The sequence below is a fragment of the Bidens hawaiensis genome, unplaced genomic scaffold (assembly GCF_021521415.1).
Source record: "Bidens hawaiensis isolate Kalapana, Puna unplaced genomic scaffold, B.hawaiensis_p1.1 tig00072534_1, whole genome shotgun sequence".
NCBI lineage: Eukaryota > Viridiplantae > Streptophyta > Magnoliopsida > Asterales > Asteraceae > Bidens > Bidens hawaiensis.
The window spans coordinates 45518-54980 of record NW_027502678.1 but is presented as its reverse complement, the minus strand read 5'-3'; the positions used below and the strand labels follow the sequence as shown (position 1 = coordinate 54980).

General features: G+C 36.5%; 1 pseudogene across 1 annotated transcript; it reads right to left on the bottom strand.

The window, feature by feature from the left end:
- Nucleotides 1–4064: 4064 nt before the first annotated feature.
- On the bottom strand, nucleotides 4065–8938 carry LOC143606021 (asparagine synthetase [glutamine-hydrolyzing] 2-like; annotated as a pseudogene). Its single transcript, XR_013148661.1, has 11 exons — nucleotides 8677–8938; nucleotides 7010–7105; nucleotides 6834–6928; nucleotides 6607–6768; nucleotides 6118–6198; nucleotides 5805–6025; nucleotides 5583–5717; nucleotides 5419–5502; nucleotides 5260–5346; nucleotides 4242–4349; nucleotides 4065–4130 (listed from the first exon to the last, which is right to left on the bottom strand). The product of XR_013148661.1 is annotated as an asparagine synthetase [glutamine-hydrolyzing] 2-like (transcript).
- Between the last annotated feature and the right edge of the window lie 525 nt (nucleotides 8939–9463).

Genomic DNA, 9463 nt, shown 5'->3' with positions numbered 1-9463 from the left:
GTTGTCCCTAACTTCGCTTGTCTAACAAGTTCGCCCATATCAGCGAACTTTTTAGCAACTTCGCTTACATGCAAAACATAAATCTAACTAACACGATTACAGACACTTGACACTGAACTACTGACATCTTGCACCAACAGACTCCCCCTTGGCAGTAGCTTCAACTCTTTATCTTCAAACACGTGTCTTGTAATCTTCAACGACCTTGCATCTTCATCTTCAAGCATGAACTCCTTCGCGTACACAAACTGATACAATTCTTTGATATTTCTTCGCTTCGTCTTTCCAAGCAGGAATATAAAAGATTTTCTTCTCATTCAGCACCTGCAGATCAGCTTGCGACAAGTTCACTAGATGCATCGGATCATAAACTCTTAGCAGCTCTTGTTCATCTTCGTCTTCCATCACTGCTTCAGCTGTTTCACAATCAACATACCACCACTTTAGATATTTGAGCACATCCTTGGGGATCTGTTTCATCGGCACTTCTTTAAGGCACCGGATGGGCTTATACTTGCATAATCATGCCAAGCTTCATTTATTTATCTATTTATTTCTCGGTTCATCAATCGAGGTGAGTACTTTCATACCCCGTTTTCCATCTTCCGTTTTGGGGTGACATCTCATACTTATCAAACTAAATGCTTTATTTACTTGAATCTTTAAACCCACAAACGTGATTGTATACTTTACTTAAATAATTGCTCGATTTGGTGTTCTATGCTTACATGCTTAAATGCTTATTGTTTTGGCGGGTAGCCACACTTGAATGCTAAGGCAGGTTGGCCTCACAAAATCTGATCTATTTGGTATCCCCTTATAGACGATATCGCGATCCGAATCGAATCCCGAGTCCATTTGGTATTCTCTTATGGAGGGTGTCGTTAATGTATTCTTATTAACGATAACTATTTAGCATGAGGCGGGTAGCCTCATGGACACTATGATCCGAGTGTACTTCGTTGTTACCATTTAGAAAGGGTCCGACGTATTTATCTTTTGCATATCTAAATTGTTGCTATTATTTATTGTTTTGTATACAAGTTTTGTGGCTTTTTATTACTATATACTTATATGCTCAAACTTATGAATTGCTCACCAACCTTTGTGTTGACAAACTTTATTTTATAAAATGTTACAGGTTTGACTTTTATTGACTTGGGGACTTGATGAAAAACGTTACCAACACTATTAGGGTATTAGTAAAACGAACAATATGATTACTACTTGTTTCCAAATTTGTTTATATGAACGAGATATGTTTGTTATTGATTTATGAAATAAATGAGTTGATTAAATATTGTCACTTTAAATATTGTCTTGTGTATTTGTCCAATCACGTTGCACCCCGACATGTTCCGCCGCCTTTGGTCGGGGTGTGACAGATCTGATGGATGAATTGGGTGGGTCTACTATTTTTTCTAAGCTGGATTTGAGATCGGGGTATCATCAAATCAGAATGTACCCTGACGACATTCCAAAAACAGCTTTTAGGACCAATGAGGGGCATTTTGAATTTATGGTCATGCCATTTGGCCTAACAAATGCCCCAGCAACATTTCAGGCCCTTATGAACTACACTTTCAAACCTTTGTTAAGAAAATCAGTTTTGGTCTTCTTTGATGACATTTTAGTTTATAGTAAGACTGTGGAAGAACACATGGATCATTTGAGAGAAGTTTTACAGATTCTAAGAGCTAATAGATTGTATGCAAAATTGTCTAAATGTTATTTCGGTGGAGGATCTGTTGAATACTTAGGGCATATAATCAGTAAAGAAGGAATTGCTACTGATCCAAAGAAAATTGAGGCTATTCAATCATGGCCTATTCCTAGCAACATAAAACAGTTAAGGGGTTTTTTGGGCTTATTAGGATATTATAGAAGATTCATAGGATCTTATGGGATTTTAGCTAAACCTCTTACTACCCTCTTGATGAAAAACAGTTTTATATGGACCCTTGCTGCAACTCTACTGCTTTTACTACTTTAAAACAAGCCCTATGTTCTCCCCCTGTTCTGGCTCTTCCTGATTTTTCTAAACCATTTGTATTGGAAACTGATGCTTCTGCATTAGGCTTTGGGGCTGTGCTAATGCAAGATGGTCATCCCCTTGCTTTTATCAGCAGGGCTCTTTCACCAAGGAAACAGTCCTATTCTGTGTATGAAAAGGAACTTCTAGCTATTATTTTTGCAGTAAAGCATTGGCAGCATTATCTTTCTATTGGTTATTTCATCATTAAGACTGATCAAAAGAGTCTTAAACACTTGTTGAACAAAAACTGACTACTCCTCTACAACATGTCTGGTTATCAAAGCTTATGGGGTTTGACTATGAAATTTTATACAAGAAAGGGGTGGAAAATAAGGTTGCAGATGCTCTCTCTAGGGTTCAGGGTCCTACATTATGTATGATTTCGTTATCCACATTCGATGATACCTTGTTTCAAAGGATCACCAAATCCTAGGAATATGATGTTTAGATTCAAAAAAAGTTGCAAAAGTTGTTAAAGGGTGAACAAAAACCGAGGTATCAATGGAATGGCACTGTTTTAACAAAGAACTCTAAGATAGTGGTTGGGAAAGATGAGACATTACAGAAATACATTGTTGATTTAAGTCACAATTCTGGGAGGTCATTCTGGTGTTCATGCCATAGTTCAAAAAATCCAATCCATGTTTACATGGAATGGCCTCCACAAGCAAGTGAGACAAATCATCAGGAGTTGTGATGTTTGTCAGAGAACAAAACATGAGAATGTGGCTTCGCCTGGTTTGTTGCAGCCATTGCCCATTCCAAGGCATGTTTTTTCAGATATTTCCATGGACTTGATTTCCTAAAATACATGGGAAGGACTCGATTTTGGTAGTGGTGGATAGGTTGACAAAGTATGGGCATTTTATATCTTTGGGACATCCATATTCAGCTCAGACAGTTGCTCAATTGTTCTTATATTATGTCTTTAAACTTCATGGTTGGCCTCAAACAATTGTTTCAGACAGAGACCTTGTATTTCTAAGTCAATTTTGGAAGGAGTTTACAAAATTGCAAGGTATACAGCTGTCCATGTCTACAGCTTACATCCTCAGTCTGATGGGCAGACTGAGGTAGTGAGCAGGTGTATTGAAGCTTATCTGAGAAGCATGACACTTGCTACAAACTCAAATTGGTTGAAATGGTTGTCCTTAGCCGAATGGTTTCTAATTATCATACTTCCCTAAAGATGACACCTTTTCAGGCTTTGTTTGGCTACCCACCACCTATTTTCATTCCATATGTTCCTAAAGACTGTCCTATAGAAGCAATGGATCAGTTACTAACTGAGAGGGAGCTAATGATTCAACAATTGAAGCACTCTTTAGTGGTAGCCCAAAATAAGATGAAACAAATTGCAGATAAGAACATAACAGAGAGGGAGTTCAAAGAAGGTGATTTTGTATTCCTAAAACTACATCCCTATAAACAGCAATCAATCAAGCCTACTAAACAGTCCAAGTTGGGCCCTAAGTATTATGGGCCCTTTATGATAGTGGAAAAAATTGGAAAAGTTGCCTATAGATTGGACTTACCAGTAGAGTCGCAGATTCATCCAACCTTCCATATCTCTCTACTCAAATTAGCTCGTGGAGATCATTCAAAGATTATGCCTTTACCAACCCAGCCTCGTTTCCAATATTACCCAACTGCATTAATTGAAAAGAGGATTATTAAGAAACGCAACAGAGTGGGTGTTCGAGTTTTGATTAAACGGGAGGGATTACCTTTAGCTGAAGCATCATGGGAGGATCTGGAAGAGATGCAATTAAGGTTTCCAGAGTTTAATTTTTAGAAATTTTGGGGCAAAATTTTTTAAAAGAGGGGAGTATTGATATGTGGGTTTTAGTAGTTCAGGGACTAATCTTGTAATATTCAATAATAGAAGGATCAAAGCTATAAATAAGGTAGTTAGAAATTAGTTAGTAGTTAGTTAGCTTTTGCTTGTTAAATACTCTGTTGAAAGTAGTTGAATGAGTATCTGTTGATTGAGCTATTCTTCTTATTGTCTCTCTTTCTCTCTATTCTATCATTCTTCTAGTTGATCACCACCAATCCACCACCATAACTCCACCGTTCTACCACCATTATCCATCTCACAAAACCACCAAATATCACTGATTCATCACACAAATGTTAGAACAAGATTCATGTATAATAATAATAATAATGAGATAAATTAACAACTCAAGCAAGAAAGGAGGACCTTGGGGAAGAACTTTTCAAAGATCTTGCGATAGTAGTATGCTTCTTTTGTTGCAGGGGTGTTTTTAGGATAAACAAAGCTTGCATTCGCTAGCATCGAGTCCGTAACCTAAAAAGATGATTATGTTCATTTAGTTAAACGAATAAACATGAACACATGTTTCATTCATTTATGTTCATTTGATCATATTATAAAATTTACTACTTTAATAGCACTAATTCTAAATACTATTTTATAAACACACTTATTGTTTTTTTATCTTGTCTAGAGGTCTAGTGTTGAAATGTGTCTCTTTTATACTATTTCATAATTCATACATATGGTTTTTGGAGTTGGGGATCTCTAGAAGCAACTTCTCATAATTCATACATACGGCTTGCTACATCCCTCCCTCCCCATGGTTATAACCTGCTTATAGTTTTGCTATTGGTGGAATTTCATCGGGTATGGTTGTGGTGGTTGTTTGTCATATACTATCATTTATGTTCGTTAGTTTATGTCTGTTTAAGTTCTTTAGTTTTTGTTTGTTAATATACGTAACTTTTTGGCCCGTTACAACCTAGTCTAGTTTAAAATAACTTTTTAGGCCCAACACAATGTTCTTCACTTAACATGACTTTTAACTAGTTTTAGCTCAGTTATGTTTGCTCATCTATGTTGAGTTATGTTAGTTCGTTTACGTTCATAAAGCGCCTGTATATATTGTTAACGAACAAACATAAATGAACACAAACATGTTCATTTTAATTAACGAACAAACACAAACAAGAAAATCTCATTCATTTAATTGTTTTGTGTTTGATCGTTAGTTTGGTTAAAGTTAAACGAACGAACACGAACATGAAAACCTCATTCGTTTTAACTCTTAAGTTAAAAAACAAATGAACGAAAACCTCGTTTGTTTAGTTGTTCGTGTTCGACCGTTTGCTTGGTTGGAGTTAAACGAACGAAACACACATGCTATGTATGTGTATGTTTGGTTTGTTTACGAGCCTGGTTTTGAGGATGGCAAACCAACCTGTTTGTTTGCATGGTCCTTCAAGCCGTCTATCCAACTGTACCCTACTCCATCACTGAATTGCTCCTTTTGTCTATACAGTATGTGCTAGTACAAAAGAAAAAAACCACTCTTCAATTTCATTTACAAGATGTAAAATTTTAATATTTACGGTCTTACCTTTGGCAGATACGGTTTCTCATCATCATCATCAAATGCATTGCGCAATACCCATTTCTCAATTCTCTTGATGTCACGTTGAATCTATAATTATAAATAACAAAAATATTAAAAAAAAAAGAACAGTTCTTTTAACCAAAGCAGAAATAGAATTCAATTTTCACCATCTTCCACTTTGGGTCAATGCTCATTGCAACATCAATAAACTCCTTGTCTAGAAAAGGCACTCGCGCCTCAAGACCCCATGCTGAAGTGGACTTATTCGCCCTCAAGCAGTCATACAAATGAAGAGCCTTGATCTAGATGAACAAAACGAGCAGTAATAGATTAATACGAACGAAAAAAAATAAACATTTCACGGGCGTATAATAATGTAAGAAAGACACCTTTCTACATGTTTCCTCATGAAACTCCTCCTTATTGGGAGCCTTGTGAAAATACAAGTAGCCACCAAATATTCATCTGAACCTTCACCAGAAAGAACCATTTTGACTCCCAAAGACTTGATTTTCCGTGACATGAGAAACATTGGTGTGCTGGCTCTAATTGTGGTTACATCATAGGTTTCAATATGGTAAATCACTTCTTCAAGTGCATCAATTCCTTCCTGATACACTTGAACAATATTGACTTACTAACAATGCATAAAGGGATTTTTTTAGTTTTCTTTTTAAAAAAGAAAATAAAAAAAGAGTTTACCTAGACGGTGAAGTAGAACTCATGGTGGCGAGTGCCAAGATAATCAGCCACCTCTCTCGCGGCAACCAAATCAGGAGAACCCTAAAAGAATATACTTTTTTTTTGTAATTGGGATGGGCATAGAGTATTAAAAAGAAATGCGTGCTCTGCTTAGAGGTGCACAATGAAACCGGTTAGAAACCAATAATATAGGAACCGGTTTAGAACCAAAATTAAGTAGACTGGAACCGTTTTGGAACCGATGTATTTATGTTATGTTACTTATGTATGTATTTTTGTATGTGTGTATTAGCATGATAACTATGAATATGATGCCTGAAGATGAAGACCTATACTTTTAATTTATTATATCACCCTTCATTTCGAATTAGCAAAAGCAATGTCTCCTTGAATAATCATAATATGGATTCCAAACATTCATGTGCATGCATGTATTTAATATTGTACAATACGTAAAAAGTAGGACAGCAAAGGGGACATGAGTCATACCCTCAAGCCAATGCAAAAGGTATGCAACTGAGATCCCCGCTGACAATAAGCTTCAGAATCAACCAAATGCCGTGAAGCAACAACAGCAACAAGCGACGAATCAAGGCCTCCAGAAAGAAGCACACCAAAGGGCACGTCAGTCATAAGCCTCTTAATGACAGCCTGTAAGATTATATAAAATTAATCTATAAAATGGATTTAAAATGCATAAAACTGATTTGACAGACCTTTTCGAAAGCCTGACGTAACACGAGGGGGTCATATGGTGTCGTAGGAATGCGTTCTGAGTACCATGGAGGGTTATACCACCTTCTCAGCCCTCCTGTTATGTTGTACACAATTTTATTTTAATTTTAATAGCAATAACAATATATAGCATTAAAAGTGTAACGTGCATATATACCAGTTTTGCTAGAATATATATGTCCGGGAAGGAACGACATAAACTGTTCACAATCATCGCTCAAGGCCTTCATTTCAGATGCAAACCACACGGAACCTGCACATTGAGTTGTGATTTCATAACTTGAGAGAAAGAATAAAAATAAATAATCCCACAAATACCGTGACTATAATGGTTTTGTGTTGATTGTAAAGTGGTTGATCTCCAGAAGCAGGATCTACGATAGCCAAGCGTTGATGAGCAAGATAACAGTAGTTTTCCTCACTCTGAAGGCCACTCCAGTCAGGACCTCTGTGACGCAACCTGACCAGTTCACAATGTAATGCTTTTATCTAATAATTCTTCTTCTAACCCAAACAAACATATACAGAATATTATTACTACCGTGTAGAGAGTTCGAGGATTCTTGCAACCGAATACAGCGAGGATTCCACACATTCTGCTGTTGGTGTCCAAAACGGGGATTAGGTTGCACCAATGGCATGCACTCAGTGTCAGTCTTCTATTCTATTATATTCTATGTATAATCAGGGCCTTTCCTCTTCATCCACTCGTTCACTCTTATCGATTTTATTTTAATGTATAATAGTCACATGTAATTTAAAACTACAACTAGTTATTAGACCCCGCCGCGTTGCCGCGGGGGTGTTAATCTTGGTAGAGGTGTTAAAGTAGTAGTTACGGGGTTTATTATTCTTATTCGTCTAGCAGTTTTAGTAGAACTAAGAACTTAGTTCTAGCTCGATAAACAACCCAAAATCATAACGAAAACAAAAAGAAATTAGTTTTAAGGTTCCGATCAAAAGGCTAGGTAAGATCAGTTAAATGTAGCTGAAAACAACAAAAGCATCATCCAAATTAAAACTCTTTTCATCATTAAACAAAATAAAAAATAAAAGTTGCCGTCATCGTTATTGGTTTAACACATCATCGTTGTTACATAACTCCTCACTAAACCAGGTTCTCTTGATTCTCTTTGTTTTTTAGGTAGTTGTATCATGTCATGTTTTCTAATGTTAGAGCTTGTTGTGCATTTTTAGTCAAAATCCTTGTACCTGCCAAAAGTTATAATTAAGTGAGTTATTGAACCGTCGAGTAAATTTTGCATAAATAGGTTGATACTTACCGCTTTAAATATTTATATGTCTTGCATTATGTGATCGTTATTGCTACAACATAGGTTGCCACACCAAATAGCGGACCATCATCATAGCCAAAAAAGCCTAAACAACATAAAGCACCAACAGATAGGCTCGGATACACAATTCCACATTGCCATTATGAACAAAGTACGGCTCAATGTCGCCACAGTTGCAACTGAGGTTTCATCATCGCCGACTAAAAGAGAGAAAATTACTTAATCTTGTCGTGCCACGATCAGAGATCACGATGTTGTTCGCATATCTCAAAATTGAACTGTTGACTTATAAAAGCCAAACCTCCACAGTACATAAAATCCAACATAGTATACATTAGCGGTTGAATTATTTGCTACTGCACATTAGTATACATGATTAGCCCACGCCGCTGCCTAGGGTATCGTAGCACACACTGGAAACAACAGGTCAACCATCTCCCAACCAACAACAAAACCACCACTAAAAGAAACAGTAGAGCGGACCACCACCACTACTTAGGGTTTCATCCCAACAACGCTAGTCAACCACCTTCCCACACTCTTCTGCCACCACAAATAGCAAATATACGACAGGTGAATAAGAAACCCAAAAAACGCCCTCCATATTCATCCCCTCCAGACCAAAAGGCCACCGGATCAGCGGCGGCGGTGGAGGTGAAACCGGTTGAGTAGAGAGAGAACGGCTGTGGTATATGAATATCAATTAAAAGAGAGACTGAGAGAGTAATGTTTTCAAGAAACAACGGTAGAAAACCAAAAGATGTGGACAGGTAACCAAAAGGAGGGGACATGTGCCAGAAACCAAAGGAGATGTACGACAAACAATGCAAGACATATAATATAAATATTTAAAGCGGAAAAAAGGAAGTTACATTTTAGTAGCGTCATGTACAACTGTTTAAACGTCATTTACAAGCATAAATTACAACCGGTAATGCACGTTTTTACTAAACCATGTTCTCTTTAAATATATATATTCTATACACAATATTTATTTCTGAAATATTATTTTTAAATTACAACATGCATATTGAAACTTTTAAAAACGAGTCATTTTAATCCTAACCAAACTGACATATTTTCGAAAGAAAATTAATGCTTTGATATGAACTCATTTTACTCACAACTCGTTGTGAACCAAACCCAAGACACACCTTCTTTATGCTCACATTTACTTTCAATCTTTTTTCCAAAAACATAATAGAAAAAAAAGTAGCTTAGCAAAATAGTTTTCACCAATTGACCATTATATTAATAAAAATACGAATACATATTTCATTAGGATAAAACCGTAAAACTAACCAGCATGTAGAGCT